This window comes from Dermacentor silvarum, chromosome 7, assembly GCF_013339745.2.
Source record: "Dermacentor silvarum isolate Dsil-2018 chromosome 7, BIME_Dsil_1.4, whole genome shotgun sequence".
Lineage (NCBI taxonomy): Eukaryota > Metazoa > Arthropoda > Arachnida > Ixodida > Ixodidae > Dermacentor > Dermacentor silvarum.
The window spans coordinates 2,415,833-2,431,362 of record NC_051160.1 but is presented as its reverse complement, the minus strand read 5'-3'; positions in this window follow the sequence as shown (position 1 = coordinate 2,431,362).

Here is a 15,530-nt window from a genome sequence, read left to right as displayed (position 1 = left end):
CGGCCTATAAAAAAAAAGGGGGGGGGGGGAATGTCCCACACCATCAAGGAGGATTTAAACACCAATATCCTAAGGGATGAGTGGGTGACTGATGAGAGGGTATAGAACAAAGTCAACGGAATAGTCGCCCCCATAAAGGAATGCCGCGAAGCTGACAGGAGACGACTATGGTGGACATAGCTTTAAAAGGAGATAGCCATCGAAAATCTTTTTGATGTCTTCTTTGGCTGTGCAGGCTCACGCTGGACATTCTCGTGCTTCGCTATGCTGCAGCACGTCCCACTTTTGTTACAAGTATACGAGTACTTACCTAACTCGTACTTTGGTATTGGGCAATTGCAACCAATCAAGGAAGGCAGCGCTTGTGTTGGGACGGCGGCACAGCCACGCAGTCCCGGGCCACATATCAGTGGAAGAAACGGCGCATCGATCCCCCTCCTTGATGGTAACAAGTTGGACGGAAACAATTTGCTGTTCTCGGTGGAAGGGATTGAGATCACGGTAGGGGATAAGACGCCATTAGGGAGCCCACGTATATCTCTGCGTGCTCTCGCTCGTTCGTGTCATTTACGTGCTTTTGCTACGCTATACTCCTGGTGACGCAAAGAGTCGAGTTAAGTTTCCAGAACTCGGGAATCGGCTTCGTTCCCAGATGGATGAAAACAAGCGAGGCATCTGCCAAGCTTAATAGGCGCACCTGAGCCCGCCCTCAGCACCGTGTATAGTTTGCCAATATTCTTTTAAGCAACGAGCGGTGCAACAAACAAAACGGAAGAAAAGAGGAAGGAAACGGACAGTTGCCGGCTCTGTGCCAGACCGTATGAATGATACGAGAAATCAACAAATAATTATAGTCGTTCTAGCTCTTTTTTTTTTGCAAGCGTTGCAGGTCAGCGGTACGTGGTCGTCACAGAAGTCAGAACCTTGACATATATAGCCAATTTGCCGTGAAAGAACCACTCCATCTCCCTCTCGTTTTCCTTCCGTGCTTCACTACAAGATGGGAAACTTCCAAAAGTATAAATGACAATGATGAGCGTGGACGTTCGGCCTCGTTGGTATCACATACGTTGGATTGATCAAGCACAGGGACAATGAGGACAAGAAAATATAAGCACACACAAGAAAGTGAACGCATGCTCACGCACTTATGCCTTCGCTTTCTTCGTCAAGAAAAGAAGTACATTTTTTTTAATGTGATATAGTGACGCACACGGAATCGTTGCTTGTTCATCAGTTTGATATACATGGTTATAAATACATATATGTGCTCCTGTTTCCAATAAAACTTTTGTTGAAGTTAGCGCTTGTGTGCGTGTCTACTTTCTTGTCCGCGCTGTCTGTGGGTCAAACAATTCAATACTATATTGATGGCAAGCCCGTCGTCTTCTTTCTTTTCCCTCGTCATCCACCCATTGTAAGGTGGCACTGAATGTATCATAACAGACAAAGGTTGAGGAAGAAGGAAACAAGCCATCGCTTTGTCTTGTCCCGTCCTTCCTCGTCCTGTGTTTGTCCTGTTCTATTCAGCATGCGTTAATAACATGCTCATTCGTTTGTTATGTTGGGTAGCTCTGGTGGCACTGCCGGCGCGCACAGGCAGACAGGCGGATGCACCGAAATTTCAAGGCGAGAGTCTGACCGCACGCCTTGCACTTATTTTCGTTCGCACATACTGTTGCGACGTTGTACAAACTTTGGAAGCCCCGTGTAATTACAACTGTGGCCCGAAGAGCTCAGAAGCCATGACATCTGTGATTGCTCTGTCCCCCTCTCCACCTCCTTCGCTGCCTCTCTGCAGGAGTTCAGGAAGCACGCGAACGAAGCCACCCTCCCCTCGTCGCGCATACACCGCTAACGCTGGCTCGAGCCTTGCGCAAATCTCAGTCGTCTCGTCACACCTGTCACGGCCGACGCTTCCTAGAAGAGAAGGCACGTGCACGCTCTGCAAAGTGGCCTCGGGTGACAGTCTTTCAAGTTCATCGCCTCGCTCCTTTGGCACAAAGCGTACCTGCTAGGAGGCCCACTGTCGTCAAGCACGCGCAGAATGCTCACTAAGGTTGGGCTCCACGGTGTCACAGGAAATGGTGTCACAGACTGTTACTGCGTGGTGCTGTTATTGCATTCCCCTATCATGTTTCCTCGTTATCGTATTCCTTCTAAGAATTTAATAGATTGCGCATATACAGATCGATAATGTAATATCTATATCTGCAACCACTAAGCCGTCTTTCACAACTGGCCTTTGTTGGGTCCTACACCCATCACAATACGACGTGATGCCAGCCGTCATAGTAAGAGGGTTCCGTCATGTATCTAGGCCGCTCTCTACAGCTCTACGGTCATAGAGTAACACGTAGTAAACGGCATGAGTGGACACCCGAGCAGTTTCCGGCAGGTGGCCCTTGTTAGGACTCGGGTAGCGTTTAGGCCGGTGATCCTTCAGCCAACCAGATGAGTACGTCCGGGAGTAAGGGCAAGAGAAAAAAGGGTTTATTCTACATATTTACAGTGACTCCAAATATGGAAGCCCACTGCATGGGGGAGCACTTTGAAAGTCTCAGCTCACTACATGTCTGAGCACAGATCGGAACACGTCAGGACACACCACTTCACCCAACGTATCTACTTATAAAGCAGTTGTATTCCGTAGTTGACCCTACTAGGGAACCTGATGACCTTGGTGCGACCAATCAGAGGGTCGCATTGTTCACAGAGCTCCGCCTCTGATGTTGCACCCTCGGAAGCAAGGAAGAGGCAATCTGGAAACAGGGGATTCACACTCCTTCCACGAAAGTCGGCGACTTGGTTTCTTGCTCTCTGTGACGGTCAGCTTGTCATGGTCGGTGTCGGGCACTGCCGCCAGGTAGGCGGCCGCTGATGAAGGGCCGGCCTCGATGGAAACAGCCAAAGAATGCGCCCCTGCCGATTCGAGACGCAACACCCTAGACTCTTAAAAAGTTTGCACCCTCTGCGGCGTATCTTGTCCCACCCCCCCAACAACACTCTAAAAAACATTTACACCCTTTGGGTCGTATCTTGTCCCCAAACATCTGTCTTGTCCGCATTTCCTTTCTTTAACGCTGCGAGTTCGGTACTTCCTAGTCACGAAAGGCTTGCACGTTATCAGCGTGACACAGCATTCTCGGCAGGAAAGTAGCGAGCGCTGAGTTTTCAAGAAAGAAAACGCAAGCAAGGCAGATGACGATTATTGTTTGGGGATAAGATAGAATCCAAAGGGTGTAAACTTTTTTTTAGAGTGGATAATCTTCATCTGCACTCGAAAAAAAGTTTACACCCTTGCGGTGTAAACTTTTCGCATTTCTTAGCGAACTATTTCATTTTCCTTTCTTTTCGAACTTCGTCATTGCTTCGAACGTGCGTCGCAGCTTGGACGCTGCCGCGTCGCTGTTATCGCTGGCATCGCCACTCATTACTACGCATGATAAAAAAAAATCGAAATGAAATTATAAGTTACAAATGGGTAGCATCTGTTTATGGCTTCAAGGTCACCATGGCCCCCCTCCGTCACACGTTCATCGGCTAACAGTGTTACAACGAAATACGAAGAAGTCTTTAACAACGCGCAAAAGAACTTCCTGCGGCCTTACCATGCAACGGCGATGGAAGAATTAGTGTAAGACGCTGGCAGAAGATCCCAGCAGCGATCCTCGGGCACATTTTACAGAGTAATGACGCCGCGAGCCCAGCGACGGGGCCACGGGGTCTGACTGGGCTTCGCACGTGCTGGGTCGTGCCGCGCCTGTCGAACTGCTAGCCATGGCCGCAGCCGTAGCCATGATCGCAGCCACCTCATCGGGAAACATGTACGCTATCAAAAAAGGTTGCACCCTTTGGGGCTTATCTTGTCGCACAACGGTAATCGTCATTTATTGTGCCCGCATCCCATTATTTAACGCTGCGAGCCCGGTATACTTCCAGGTCACGAACGGTATGCGCGTTATCAGCGTGACACGGCATTCTCGACAGGAAAGTGGCGAGCGTTGAGTTTTCAAAACAGAAAACGCGCACAAGGCAGATGACGATTATTGTTTGGGGACAATATACACTCTAAGAACCGTTGCACCCTTTGGGGTGCATTTTTGCCACACAACAATAATCGTCCTCTGTCTTGCTTGCGTTTCCTATCTTGAAAACTCTGCACTTGCTACTTTCCTGTCGAGAACGCTGTGTCACGCTTATAACGCTCTTGTCGTTCGGGACCGAGAATTGCCGGGCGCACAGCGTTAAAGAAAGGAAAGCCACGCAAGTCAGATGACGACTATTGTTCTGTGGCAAAAATACACCCCAAAGAGTGCAACTGTGTTTAGAGTGTTAGAGTGTGGCCCCGTCGCTGGGCTCGCGGCGTCGTTACTCTGTAAAATGTGCCCGAGGATCGTTGCTGGGTTCTTCTGCCAGCGTCTTACACTAATTCTTCATCACCGTTGCATGGTAAGGCCGCAGGAAGTTCTTTTGCGCGTTGTTAAAGACTTCTTCGTATTTCATTGTAACACTGTTAGCCGATGAACGTGTGACGGAGGGGGGCCATGGTGACCTTGAAGCCATAAACAGCTGCTACCCATTTGTAACTTATAATTTCATTTCGAATTTTTTTATCATGCGTAGTAATAATTGGTGATGCCAGCGATAACAGCGACGCGGCAGCGTCCAAGCTGCGACGCACGTTCGAAGCAATGACGAAGTTCGAAAAGAAAGGAAAATGAAATGGTTCGTTAAGAAATGCGGCCTATGATCAAATGCCATTCGGTGCCGCAGGCGTTACGTTGATTTATTCAAGAAGGTTGCGCGCAGCGGCTTGTGAAAATGTATGGTGCGCCAGTTTTGCAAAATAAATATGGCTGTTTCTAAAGCCGTGCACGTGCAATATTTGCAGTATGGAAATAATGCGCGCTCTCTCAACCTCTGTACCATGCTGTGTGCGCTCGAGCGCTGTTAGCTGTTTTGCATTGGGTTGAAGATACATGTTTTCATGTTTTAATTGTGTGTGGAGTCCTCACCGTAGAAAGTTTCTTGTTTCTTAGCATATATAAGAGTGCTTCCTTGACAGCCATTCTTTTTGATGACGTACATTTTTACCAGAGACAGCCGCTATGTTAGATCACAAAAATATGCATTACACGAAGGAACTTAGCATCTACATTCAAAAGCTTTGAAGGCTCCAGTATTGCTTACCTTCTGCCTCTGTCATTCCACGTATGGCTGGAATTTCCACTATTCCTTCTTCAAAATACACTCTGCAGCCAAAGGACATTATGTATATTCAAGGGCAAATTTCCATGTATGAGAAGGCGATTTCAAGGCTTCGAATGCAGCAGTTTAAGACCCCCAGCACAGTCCAAGTGCTTAATTGGCTGAGGTGCCATTATCTCGCAGTTGTTTAATGAGGAACTCACTGGATTGCCCATTAGGAAGGATGATGTTGATGCGTGCCCAATTGTTTATGCAGCCATTTTATTTCGGCACGCAACCATTCACATAATTTTGGCACCTTAAGTCACCATACTTCCTAGCAGTACAAGAAACAGCGTCATTCCTTCTAGAACAATCCCATTTTGAGTAAATCAGCTGGGGACTTGTTTGTGTAGTTTCTTTTTTTTTTTCATTATCTGTATACTTTCAACATGTCTTGTGTGTGTTGTTATGCTTGTGTAAAGTTTATTGCCGTCACGCCATTCATTTCCGAGTATCCTTCCTCACTTGCATTTCTCAGTTTCTTACCGTTTTCATGTGTCTGCCACTTCTTTCAGAATGTTGCTGCAATAAATTATCGTCTGCTATTTTCGTGTTCTTAGCTGTCCAGCAAGCTGATTTATCTTCAAGGTACTGGTAATTTATTTACGATACTCCTCTTGGTGTATATTGTTAGAAGTGCAATATCACAAACGATACAGTTCTGCTTCCTCATTAACAGTTGGCGGCCATCGTCTTGGCGCTCTTTGGCCACATCTGGCCCTTGCGCCAATAAACCACAATAATCATCAACAGTTGGCGGGATTGTTGCAATTTAAATAAAACTAAAATAAAGTGAAACACCTTAGTGCGCTCGTCGTCACAACAGCGGCGGAAGCGCCTGCATTAAAATCACTCATGATGCATGCAACAGTCATGCCAAAAGAAAAAGAAGAAAAAAAGAATAAAATTATAGCCTCCGAGATTCGTCGGCGTGCGGTGGTCCTCTTGGAGGCTAGTGCGTTTCGCCGATTCTGCTAGGCGCGCTGAGAGCCACAGTCGGCCGCAGGGAACTACGGGAGTGTCCGCTCTTTACGTCTACTATATTACTCTGATACACCGCTGGCTTCAAAACTTCAGTTATACAACGTAGCGTTTACTTACACATCAAAGCACTTCCGTAACAGATGTGGCCGGACCATTGTGCAGATGTTTGTCACGTGTCAACGCTGCCACGTAGGCCTACAAATTTTAGTCGCACGACATGAATGGGGGTGTCAGAACTCGCTAAGTTGCAACTGGGCTAAGTGAGAGGCACTGTGTCCCGTAGCACGAAACTGCATGAAGTGCTCAGTGTTCTTCCGAAGTAAGGGCTGGGAGAAAGAAAAATATGCTCGGGTCTAAAAATGGATCCGGTCGGATCACCTTTCCAGAACAGCCGCTAAAGAAAAAAAATTATATTACATGCTTTTACGAGAGACCTATTGTAGCCAATACGCTTAAGTTAACGCTCCTCAGACACCGGCGCACGAACGCACACGCAGCCACCAGGCGAACCAATCGGCGCCTGTATGGTGACACCATCACTGCTAGCGCCGACATTGTTCTTTCCTCTAGGGACGCTCTGTGGGGGTGCGCACCTGACTCGCACCGATGTGCGCAGCTGCAACGCGCGCCCTTGGCTGTGCAGTCGGCACACTACGCGTGTGCGTGTTGTGCTTTCTTTTCAGAGCTGCGAGCAGCGGTGCAGCTTGGATCACCGAATCGCACCCGGCACAAATCAGCGGCTCACTCAATCTGCGCCTGGCCTTCCTTTCAGCGGCATTCGAGACCAGCCACCTGGAACCGAGCGATCTTCTCGTGCTGGAAAGAGGGAGAGACGTTTTGTCCGTGCGTTTGTTGGCTCGCGCGCGCGCGCTCAACACAAAGACGAGTCATCGCACCCACCGCCCTAGACACCTGTGTATATACCGAGAAGAGCTTGATTGCCGACCTCTGTCTGTAGCGATGGTGCCGTGTACAAATCGGCTGCGGAGCTTTCGAGGGAGAGAGTACTACTACACCGGAACGTTGCCAAGGCTTGTGCGTAACCAAACAGTTCCGGCGATTTCGGTCGGCGACAGTTCGCGCTCTATGCGGCGCCACCACCGCAGATGGGAGGAATGAAAAGGAGGGGGGGGGGGGGGGGGGACGTGCCGAGTGAGAGTTGGTTGGCGAAGGATCTACGGGCCAGGCTCTTTCTTTCGGGAGGCGTTGAAGTGTGCAGAAGACGAGCTCAGCAGCACGACTGCAGGGCGAAGAAGCGAGGCGAGAACGCAAGAGACGGAGCCTTGACTTCGCACCGCCGCGGAGCCGCTCCCCAGTGAGCCAACGAACGTTCTGCAGTCATTAAATGTTTGACGAGGCCCTTACCGTGACCGTTAGGGTCCGTTGGTTAGCGGCTTTCCTGCTCCACCGTCTCTGCTCCCACCTCCTCATCACCCACCCAGTGCGGCTTTCAAACGCTTCCCTGCTCTCTCTCGCGTGAAGTGGTTCCCCTTCCCTCCTCCTCCTCCTCCTCCTTCTTTGCCGAGGCATTTATCATGGCTTCCCTCCTTCCTCGCCTTACCTCTTGCTCGATTGTCGCCCGGCTATTATGGAAATGATTCACGCGAGCCGGTGATGACGGCTGTGGCGCGGAAGGAGCGCTCGGCCTTCTGTTCTCGTACGGCCGTTCGCGATATATACCTAATGAATGCAGCCGTCCTTTCGCGAGCCAGTTTTACCTGAGCACACTGCGTCTTTTGCTTGGCGCACGAGCCTAGTGCAAGAGTAAAATCAACCCAACACTGCAGCAGTGCGAGTCTTTGTTCGTGTTCTAGGGCTTGCTGCAGCATGGAGTAAAATCCTCAGGGGCTTATGACTGGTCGCCCATGTAGATGCACTAGAGTGCGCGCATAATAGCGATTCAACGATAAGGGCGGTAATTTATATATAGTATTGAATAACTTTAAAAAAAATATTTCAATCATTGGTACTACCAATGGCACCCCGTCGTTTAACAGCCGTGTCAAAGCTAGTATTCTTTGCTATGGCTGCAATTACCCGAATTTGTAGTAATAATCTTTGATAACCAGTAATTAAGTCCCTCCGCTCAGACGTTACGATAATTGGAGCTACACTATTTCGTTTTGTATATGTCAAAGGGTGCGGAGTACCACACAAAGCACAGTGACAATTAATAATTCAAATTAATTATTGGAAAGAGTTGGCTCATGGCCTCGCTTTACCAGCGTTGAAGGAATAGTGAATACAGAAGAGAGTACGGGAAATAGGGGGAGGGGGATTAATTGATGGTGACACGACGGCTCTAGCAACCCATATATCGTTCGACTTTTTGTAAAATCATTCATGAAGTGCAGTAATGCAACTGGAAACTGGAACATTGCACGTGCGCGTCTTTCGCGCTTCTTCTGGAAAAACATTTGCATTTGTTTCATAAAGGCCATATTCCATTTTGACGGAAAACAAGGAACTGCAGATTTTTAAAATAATACAACCAATATGAAAAAGCAGGCCTATTTAGGGCCAGCTATCTCAAAATTTCAACTACAGAACTCAGACAAGGAAAAAAAAAAAGAGAAAACAAGATTAAAGTCGTCATCCTCATCATTTTCGTTGTTGTTGTTGTTGTTGTTGTTGATTATGATGATGATGATGATGACGATAAGCTCGAAATTGACTAAGTCCCGTCGCATTATTTTCCAGCCTGTTGCAGTATTTCCAAAGCTTTTTGTGCACGCGTGATACTAGAGCCCTTTTTGCTCATATAAAAATCAAAGCTGCACCAGATTGATTACAACGACGATAAAAGACGCCTGAGATAGTTACACGACCTTACCGTTTTCGCAATGCACTTCGCCACAAGAGCTCCATCGAAGACATGGTGCAAGGACGACAGGATGGCGTCCAAGAAACTTCCAAGTTTCTTCGCGTCGATGCATTACTTATTTCGGCTGTGCTTCGCATTTCGACGGGACCTTCCCTCCTCGTCCCCCTCCAATTTTTGTCCGTTCTTTTCGCCCTCCTCTTCTCCGAGAAGAAGTGCTCGTCGGCACGAATCTCATTGTTTCGGGAGACAAAGAAACCACGCGCGCGACGGCTTCTTTCACCACGCATGCCGCGCTGTCAAGAACGGCGCGCGGACGCGGAGTCTGAAACTTTGTTGCCACTTCGTTTCGCCACCGGCGATCGCGGGCCGTTCTTTCGAAAAGAAGACTCAGCCTGCTTTCTCATTCCTTCACCCTGTTCGCGAGTATGTCGCAGACGATGAGGCAGCCGGTGACACATCACACCGTCAGCGCTGTTATTGCGAGAGACACATGCATGTGCCTGCTTTTGCCGACCAAGAGCGCGCCTTGTTTTCGCTGCTGCTGCTTGAGGCGGAGCTTTCTTTCACCGCCAGCATGATGTTACGTCTAATAATCGGTCCGATTATCTGTCGGTTGGTATCTCGCATATGTCATGGCCAACACGCTTATACAGCACGCAACTTCCGACATAGTTTGGGCGTGTGAACGGTTTAGTGCGTAAAAAAAGGGGGAAAATATTACGTGACGTTAAAGTGGCGTCATACTTTGTACAAGAAGCATGAACATGGCATAAAATTACGCGTAGTGGGAGCAATTTGCCAAATTGTACGCATCCAATTTAGTATTATTATGCAATGTTCCGCTTCACAAAAACTTCGCTTCATATGTTTTTTTGTTTTTTTTGGCCCCACCAAATTTCTAACATTTGCCTGTGGCAGATAGCACAGTTTTAACCCTTCAACTAAATTACTCTATGAGGTGGCCATTAGTTATACAAAAAATACCTAATTGAATAATAATGCAAAAAAAGTAAGGCGTGCAGACAGGGACACAAGAGAAGGGAAGTGGACAGCACGAACGCTGACTATCAACAAAAGGAAGTACTGAGGCGAAAAAAATAAAGAAGACAACTCATCTGCGCATGCTCTGGCATGGTAGCCCCACGTGTCAATCGGGTACACGTGTCGGTCTACGTGAAAGATAACTGTTGAGGCATTTGATCTCTTCCTTATGTAAGGTAATCGAAGGCTGACTCACGCACACACTTCCACCATTATTGATATGCCAAGCCTCGACCATTAGACGCGTATCATCATTCCTATGCCTGTACAATATCGCGCATTCATTTAACTCCGGCATGCAGTTACAATCTTGGCAGTCTTGTCAATGTAAGGAAAGATTGGAAGGCGATCCACCGGTTAACGACCTTTTATGTTCCATTAGCCTCCGATTGATACACCGCCCTGTTTGCCCTACGTGTAAATGGCCACAGCCAAAGGGAACTTTATATACCACACCCATACGACAGTCAGTAAAATTGTTCTTGATGTGCTTCACTGGACAAATATCTGTTCTTTTTTTGCCTTTCACCTGTTCCTTTTTCCTCTGCACGGCAGCGCATATCTAACCCAGCTTATTGGGAGCAGTAAAAACAACATTAATACCGTATCTACTTGCAAATTTCTCAAGCTTGTGTGATGCTGAACGAATGTAAGGAATAGGCAGGACTCTTTTCTTGCTATTACTGCTTTCTGTAATCACGTCCGTCCCTCGCGAAATCGACTTCTTTAGGCGGTAAGCGACAGTGGCCACTGCCATGCTAGGATAACCTGCTTCTAATAGGCGCCAGACCTGTGCATCAAAACTGGCCCTCATTTTGTGCGTGCACGATCTGCTGAAAGAAGACTTAAGACACGACATGGCAATTCCGTTTTGGCAATGCCCCATGGCAATGCCTCAGAAACACGTAATACGGTTTCTAGACATTTCCTTGGTCTTCGAACAAAATCACGTGTGTTGGCAGTACTCCCCTAGATCGTCGAAGCCATTGTTAAACTTTCAATCCAAGCATTCCAAAGAAGTAAAACACGTAATTACCATGCCGTGCCTTAAGTCTTCTCTCACCAGTTCATGCATGCACAAAATGAGCGCCAGTTTTAATGCACAGATCCGGTGCCTATTAGAAGTAGGTTTTCCTAGCGTGGCAGTGGCCACTGTAGCTGAACGCCTAGAGAAGTCGATTTCGCGGGGGAGAGACGTGATTACAGAAAGCAGTAATAGCAAGAAAAGAGTCCTGCCTATTCCTTACGTTCATTCAGTATCCCACAGGCTTAAGGTTGCAAGTAGATGTGGTGTTAATGTTGTTTTTACTGCTCCCAATGAGCTAGGTAAGATATGCGCTGCCTTGCAGAGAAAAAGGAACAGGTGAAAGGCAAAAAAAAAAAAAAAAACGTGGGCAAGCTTGCACTCGGTCGTGCAAAGCATAGGCACAGCTATAGTGTCAATCCTCAACTCATACTGGCTGCTACTGCTAGATATAACTTGGTTGCTGCTAGGTTTTGGTTTAACTTAACTACGCATGTAGGGTAGGTATTCTCGAGCGATCCCTTTCGCGACATTTCGCACCCGCCGTGGTTGCTCAGTAGCTATGGTGTTGGGCTGCTGAGCACGAGGTCGCGGGATCGAATCCCAGCCACGGTGGCCCCATTTCGATGGGGGCGAAATGCGAAAACGCCCGTGTACTTAGATTTAGGTGCACGTTAAAGAACCCCAGGGGGTCCAAATTTCCGGAGTCACCCACTATGGTGTGCCGCTTAATCAGATCGTGGTTTTGGCACGTAAAACCCCATAGTTTTTTTTTCGCGACATATCGCTTGACTAGCACTGAACGCGTCGGCGCCTATATATACGAGCGACAGCGTTCCTGGCATGCCACAAACTCAGGCAGGCGGGCAGGCAGGCAGGCAGGCAGGGCCCGTGTCTGTGTCAGGTGAAGCGAGTGCGCATCTGCACTGGCGGTTACTAGGCAACGCGAGGTGACGTCATCGCTACTGCTTGGGCGCATGCGCGGCTAGGCAACGCGGGCGGCGTCGGCAGCAGCTCTGCGCGTTGCCTCGTTGGTGCTGCTACAATTTTTTTCTTTTTCTATCTCGCTCTAATTTTCTCTTTCCCTCTCCCGAGCATTGCGCGCACCGCGCGCGTGCTCTCCTTCCCTCTCCTTAACGTCCTTAGTCGAGGCAACATGTGCATGGCACGGAGAGAAGGCGAGGCACACGCCGCTCCGCGAGGTGGTTGCTAGGCGACGCAGTGACGTCATAGCTCGGCGAGATTTTGTTACAGCAGGCGCCACTTTTCATGGTTAGCTAGAACAGCTTCGCTGTTAAAAGTATAGATATTAGTCCAGTGAGGCACATCAAGAACAACAATTTTGCTGACTGTCCTATGGGTGTGGTATATAAAGTTCCCTTTGGCTGTGGCCACTTACACGTAGGGCAAACAGGGCGGTGTATCAATCGGAGGTTAATGGAACATAAAAGGTCGTTAACCGGTGGATCGCCTTCCAATCTTTCCTTACATTGACAAGACTGCCAAGATTGTAACTGCATGCCGGAATTAAATGAATGCGCGATGTTGTACAAGCATAGAAATGAAGATACGCATCTAATGGTCGAGGCTTGGCACATCAATAATGGTGGAAGTGTGCACATGTGCGTGAGTCAGCCTTCGATTACCTTACATAAGGAAGAGATCAAATGTCTCAACAGTTATCTCTCACGTAGACCGACACGTGTACCCGATTGACGCGTGATGCTACCATTCCAGAGCATGCGCAGATTAGTTTTGTGTCTTCTCTCTTTTTTCGCCTCAGTACTTCCTTCAGTTGATAGTCGGCGTTCGTGTTGTCCACTTCTCTTCTCTTGTGTCCGTGTCTGCACGCCTTACCTTTTTTTTTGCGTTATGAATTCTTACCAACTAGCTCAGCTTTCTGTCGTTCTACTTGAATATAAGTAACATAATTACGCTAATTACATTTTCATTAATTTCCTTACGGCAGATATTTAAATATATGAAATGTAGATAGCGAGTATGCAAGGTATATCAACTCAGAACGAATTCTGAGGATGGTAACGGTTTCGAGTATGCGCCGTCAAACTTGCGATTAAAATGCACTGTTTTGCCACTTACCTTTTTAAGGAAACTGTTTTATATTGTTTTATTCGTGGGAGCACAAAAGTAACTGGAACGCCAATGCATTTCGTCGGACACTCTGAAAATTGATATCTCGAAACTGGCGTAGTCTTGAGAATTCGTTCCAAGGCTATATGCCTTGCAAAGTCACTAGCTACGATCCGTACATTGAAATATGCCCGTTATTCATTACAAGGTAATAAATTACTAACAATACAAAAATGATGCCCGCTTCTTCAGATTGCTGCTAACAACGTACAGTTGGCTTCATCCGCATCGATGAGCTTATTTTCTGCTATATAGTAGCTGTGACACCCTGTATAAAATATATACCAGCAAGAGAGACAGAGAGGGAGAGATAGGATCCATAAAAAGGCAAGGAGGTTAGCCAGAAGTAGCTCCAGTTAGCAACCCTGCACGGGAGGAAGGGGTTGGGGGATGAAAACGAGTAAAATAGTGAGAAGGGAGAGACTGACGAGCACTAATAAACTGAGTACCCTACAGGGTGATCATTTTCAGTTTGCAGAATTTTTAAAAATCGCTTATGGCAGATAACATAATTCTTATCATTGAGTCGGATTACTCGAAGAGGCGGACACGAGAAATTGAAAAAATAGTAACCTAATTAAAGAAAATTTATTAAGTGTTTAATTACTTTACGGCGTAAATTGCAATTTACGAAATGTAGCCGGTGAGTTTGCAAGACGTATCCACTTGAAACGGATTTCCAGGATGACACCAGTTGCGAGATATTATTTCCCAAAGTGTGCGATGAAATACGTGGGCGTTCCTTCCAGTTACTTTTGTGCTTCAATGCACAAAAGAGAGTATTGTTTAAAAAAGAAAGTGGAACAACAGTGCATCCTTAAAGCGACTTTGATGGCATATATCTCCAAACTGTTGTCATTAATGAAATTCATTCTAATTGGATACACCTGGCAAACTCACCGGCTAGAATTCGTAAATCGCAATATGTTCCGTAGAATAAATAATTAGTTAATTAGTGAATTTTGTTAATTAGTTGAATGTGCTTTGCTTTCACGTGCAAGTTATGTCCACCTCTCTGAATAATCCAGCTCAAGGACTACAAATATGGTATCTGCAACAGGCGGTTTAAAAAAAAAGTTGCAGTGGCTTAGCTCAGCTATGCCAGGATATACGTAGCGTTAGCAAAGGTTCAGCTGATTATTCTTAGCTTTCCTGGTTGTCTAGATTGTCAAGGATTAGCTTGATTGTCATGCTTACTGCTGCTCCAATGACACACACGCGGTGTACGTATTATGTGGCACATGTATATAGCCTTCTTCTGTTCATTTCTCCTACGCTCAACCGCTAATTGCCAGGCAACTACTTCGGGATCCGATGAGTCAAGCTTCTCCGTTCTTCTGCGCTGTTGAGCAGCATTTGCGCTCTCCTTCTTCATGGCTATACTACACTGGCAAACGCCAGTCAGAAGCGCAGAGGCTCCAGCGCAGTGTCAGACGGCGACTGCACAGCGAGCGCGCGCCGTCGCCAGTGCGTCTACCACAGCTACGACGTCACTCCTCTGGAATGCGCAGACCGGCGCCGGTGAGCCGCGCGCGGCGGCGGCGGAGTGCGCGAGAGGTGCCGGCTCCGGTGGCTCCGGTGCGCAAGCCGTGTGACATCACTGATCCTTGCGCATGCGCAGCACGGCTCTTGATGTGCCGCGCGAAACGGGCTTGGCTAGGCCAGTGTAGCTAACGCTACAAAATTCCGTAACGACTAAATAGAGCGGTAGTGGGTGGGGCTCCTAAAGTTTATCACGAAAGCCCGTAGACCACAAGAACCTGAGTAGCGCGTGTAAAACTTTCTAAGCCGAGTATATTTGGGAGCGCTGGCCTAGAACTTGCCCCGATAGTGGATAATTGTCCAGTCGGTGCAGCACTGTACTACACATCACTTGCCTCTCGGCACAGCGCGGGCAGACACAGATAATGTGTGTGATTGTCTCGTCACAGCTGCATGTGTCGCACGTGGGGCTGTCAGCCATTCCAGTGGGGAAGGCATATCAGTTAGTATATGCGACGCCGAACCGCAAACGGTGCAGCCTGGTCTGTTCGCGTCGTGGTAGCCCAGGCGGTAGACGTAGCTGTATATCCGGGGACAACGAACGCAAACCACACATGGTGAAAACGTTCGAGTCCCACAGTGGCAATGCACATTTCTCCTTGTCCTCCTCCCTTCTTTTCAACCCGCCTTTTCCCCAACCCACGTGCATGCAGGCTAGGAAACCGGAGATCCGCTTCTAGTTAACCTCCCTGTCTTTCCTCTCTTTTTTCT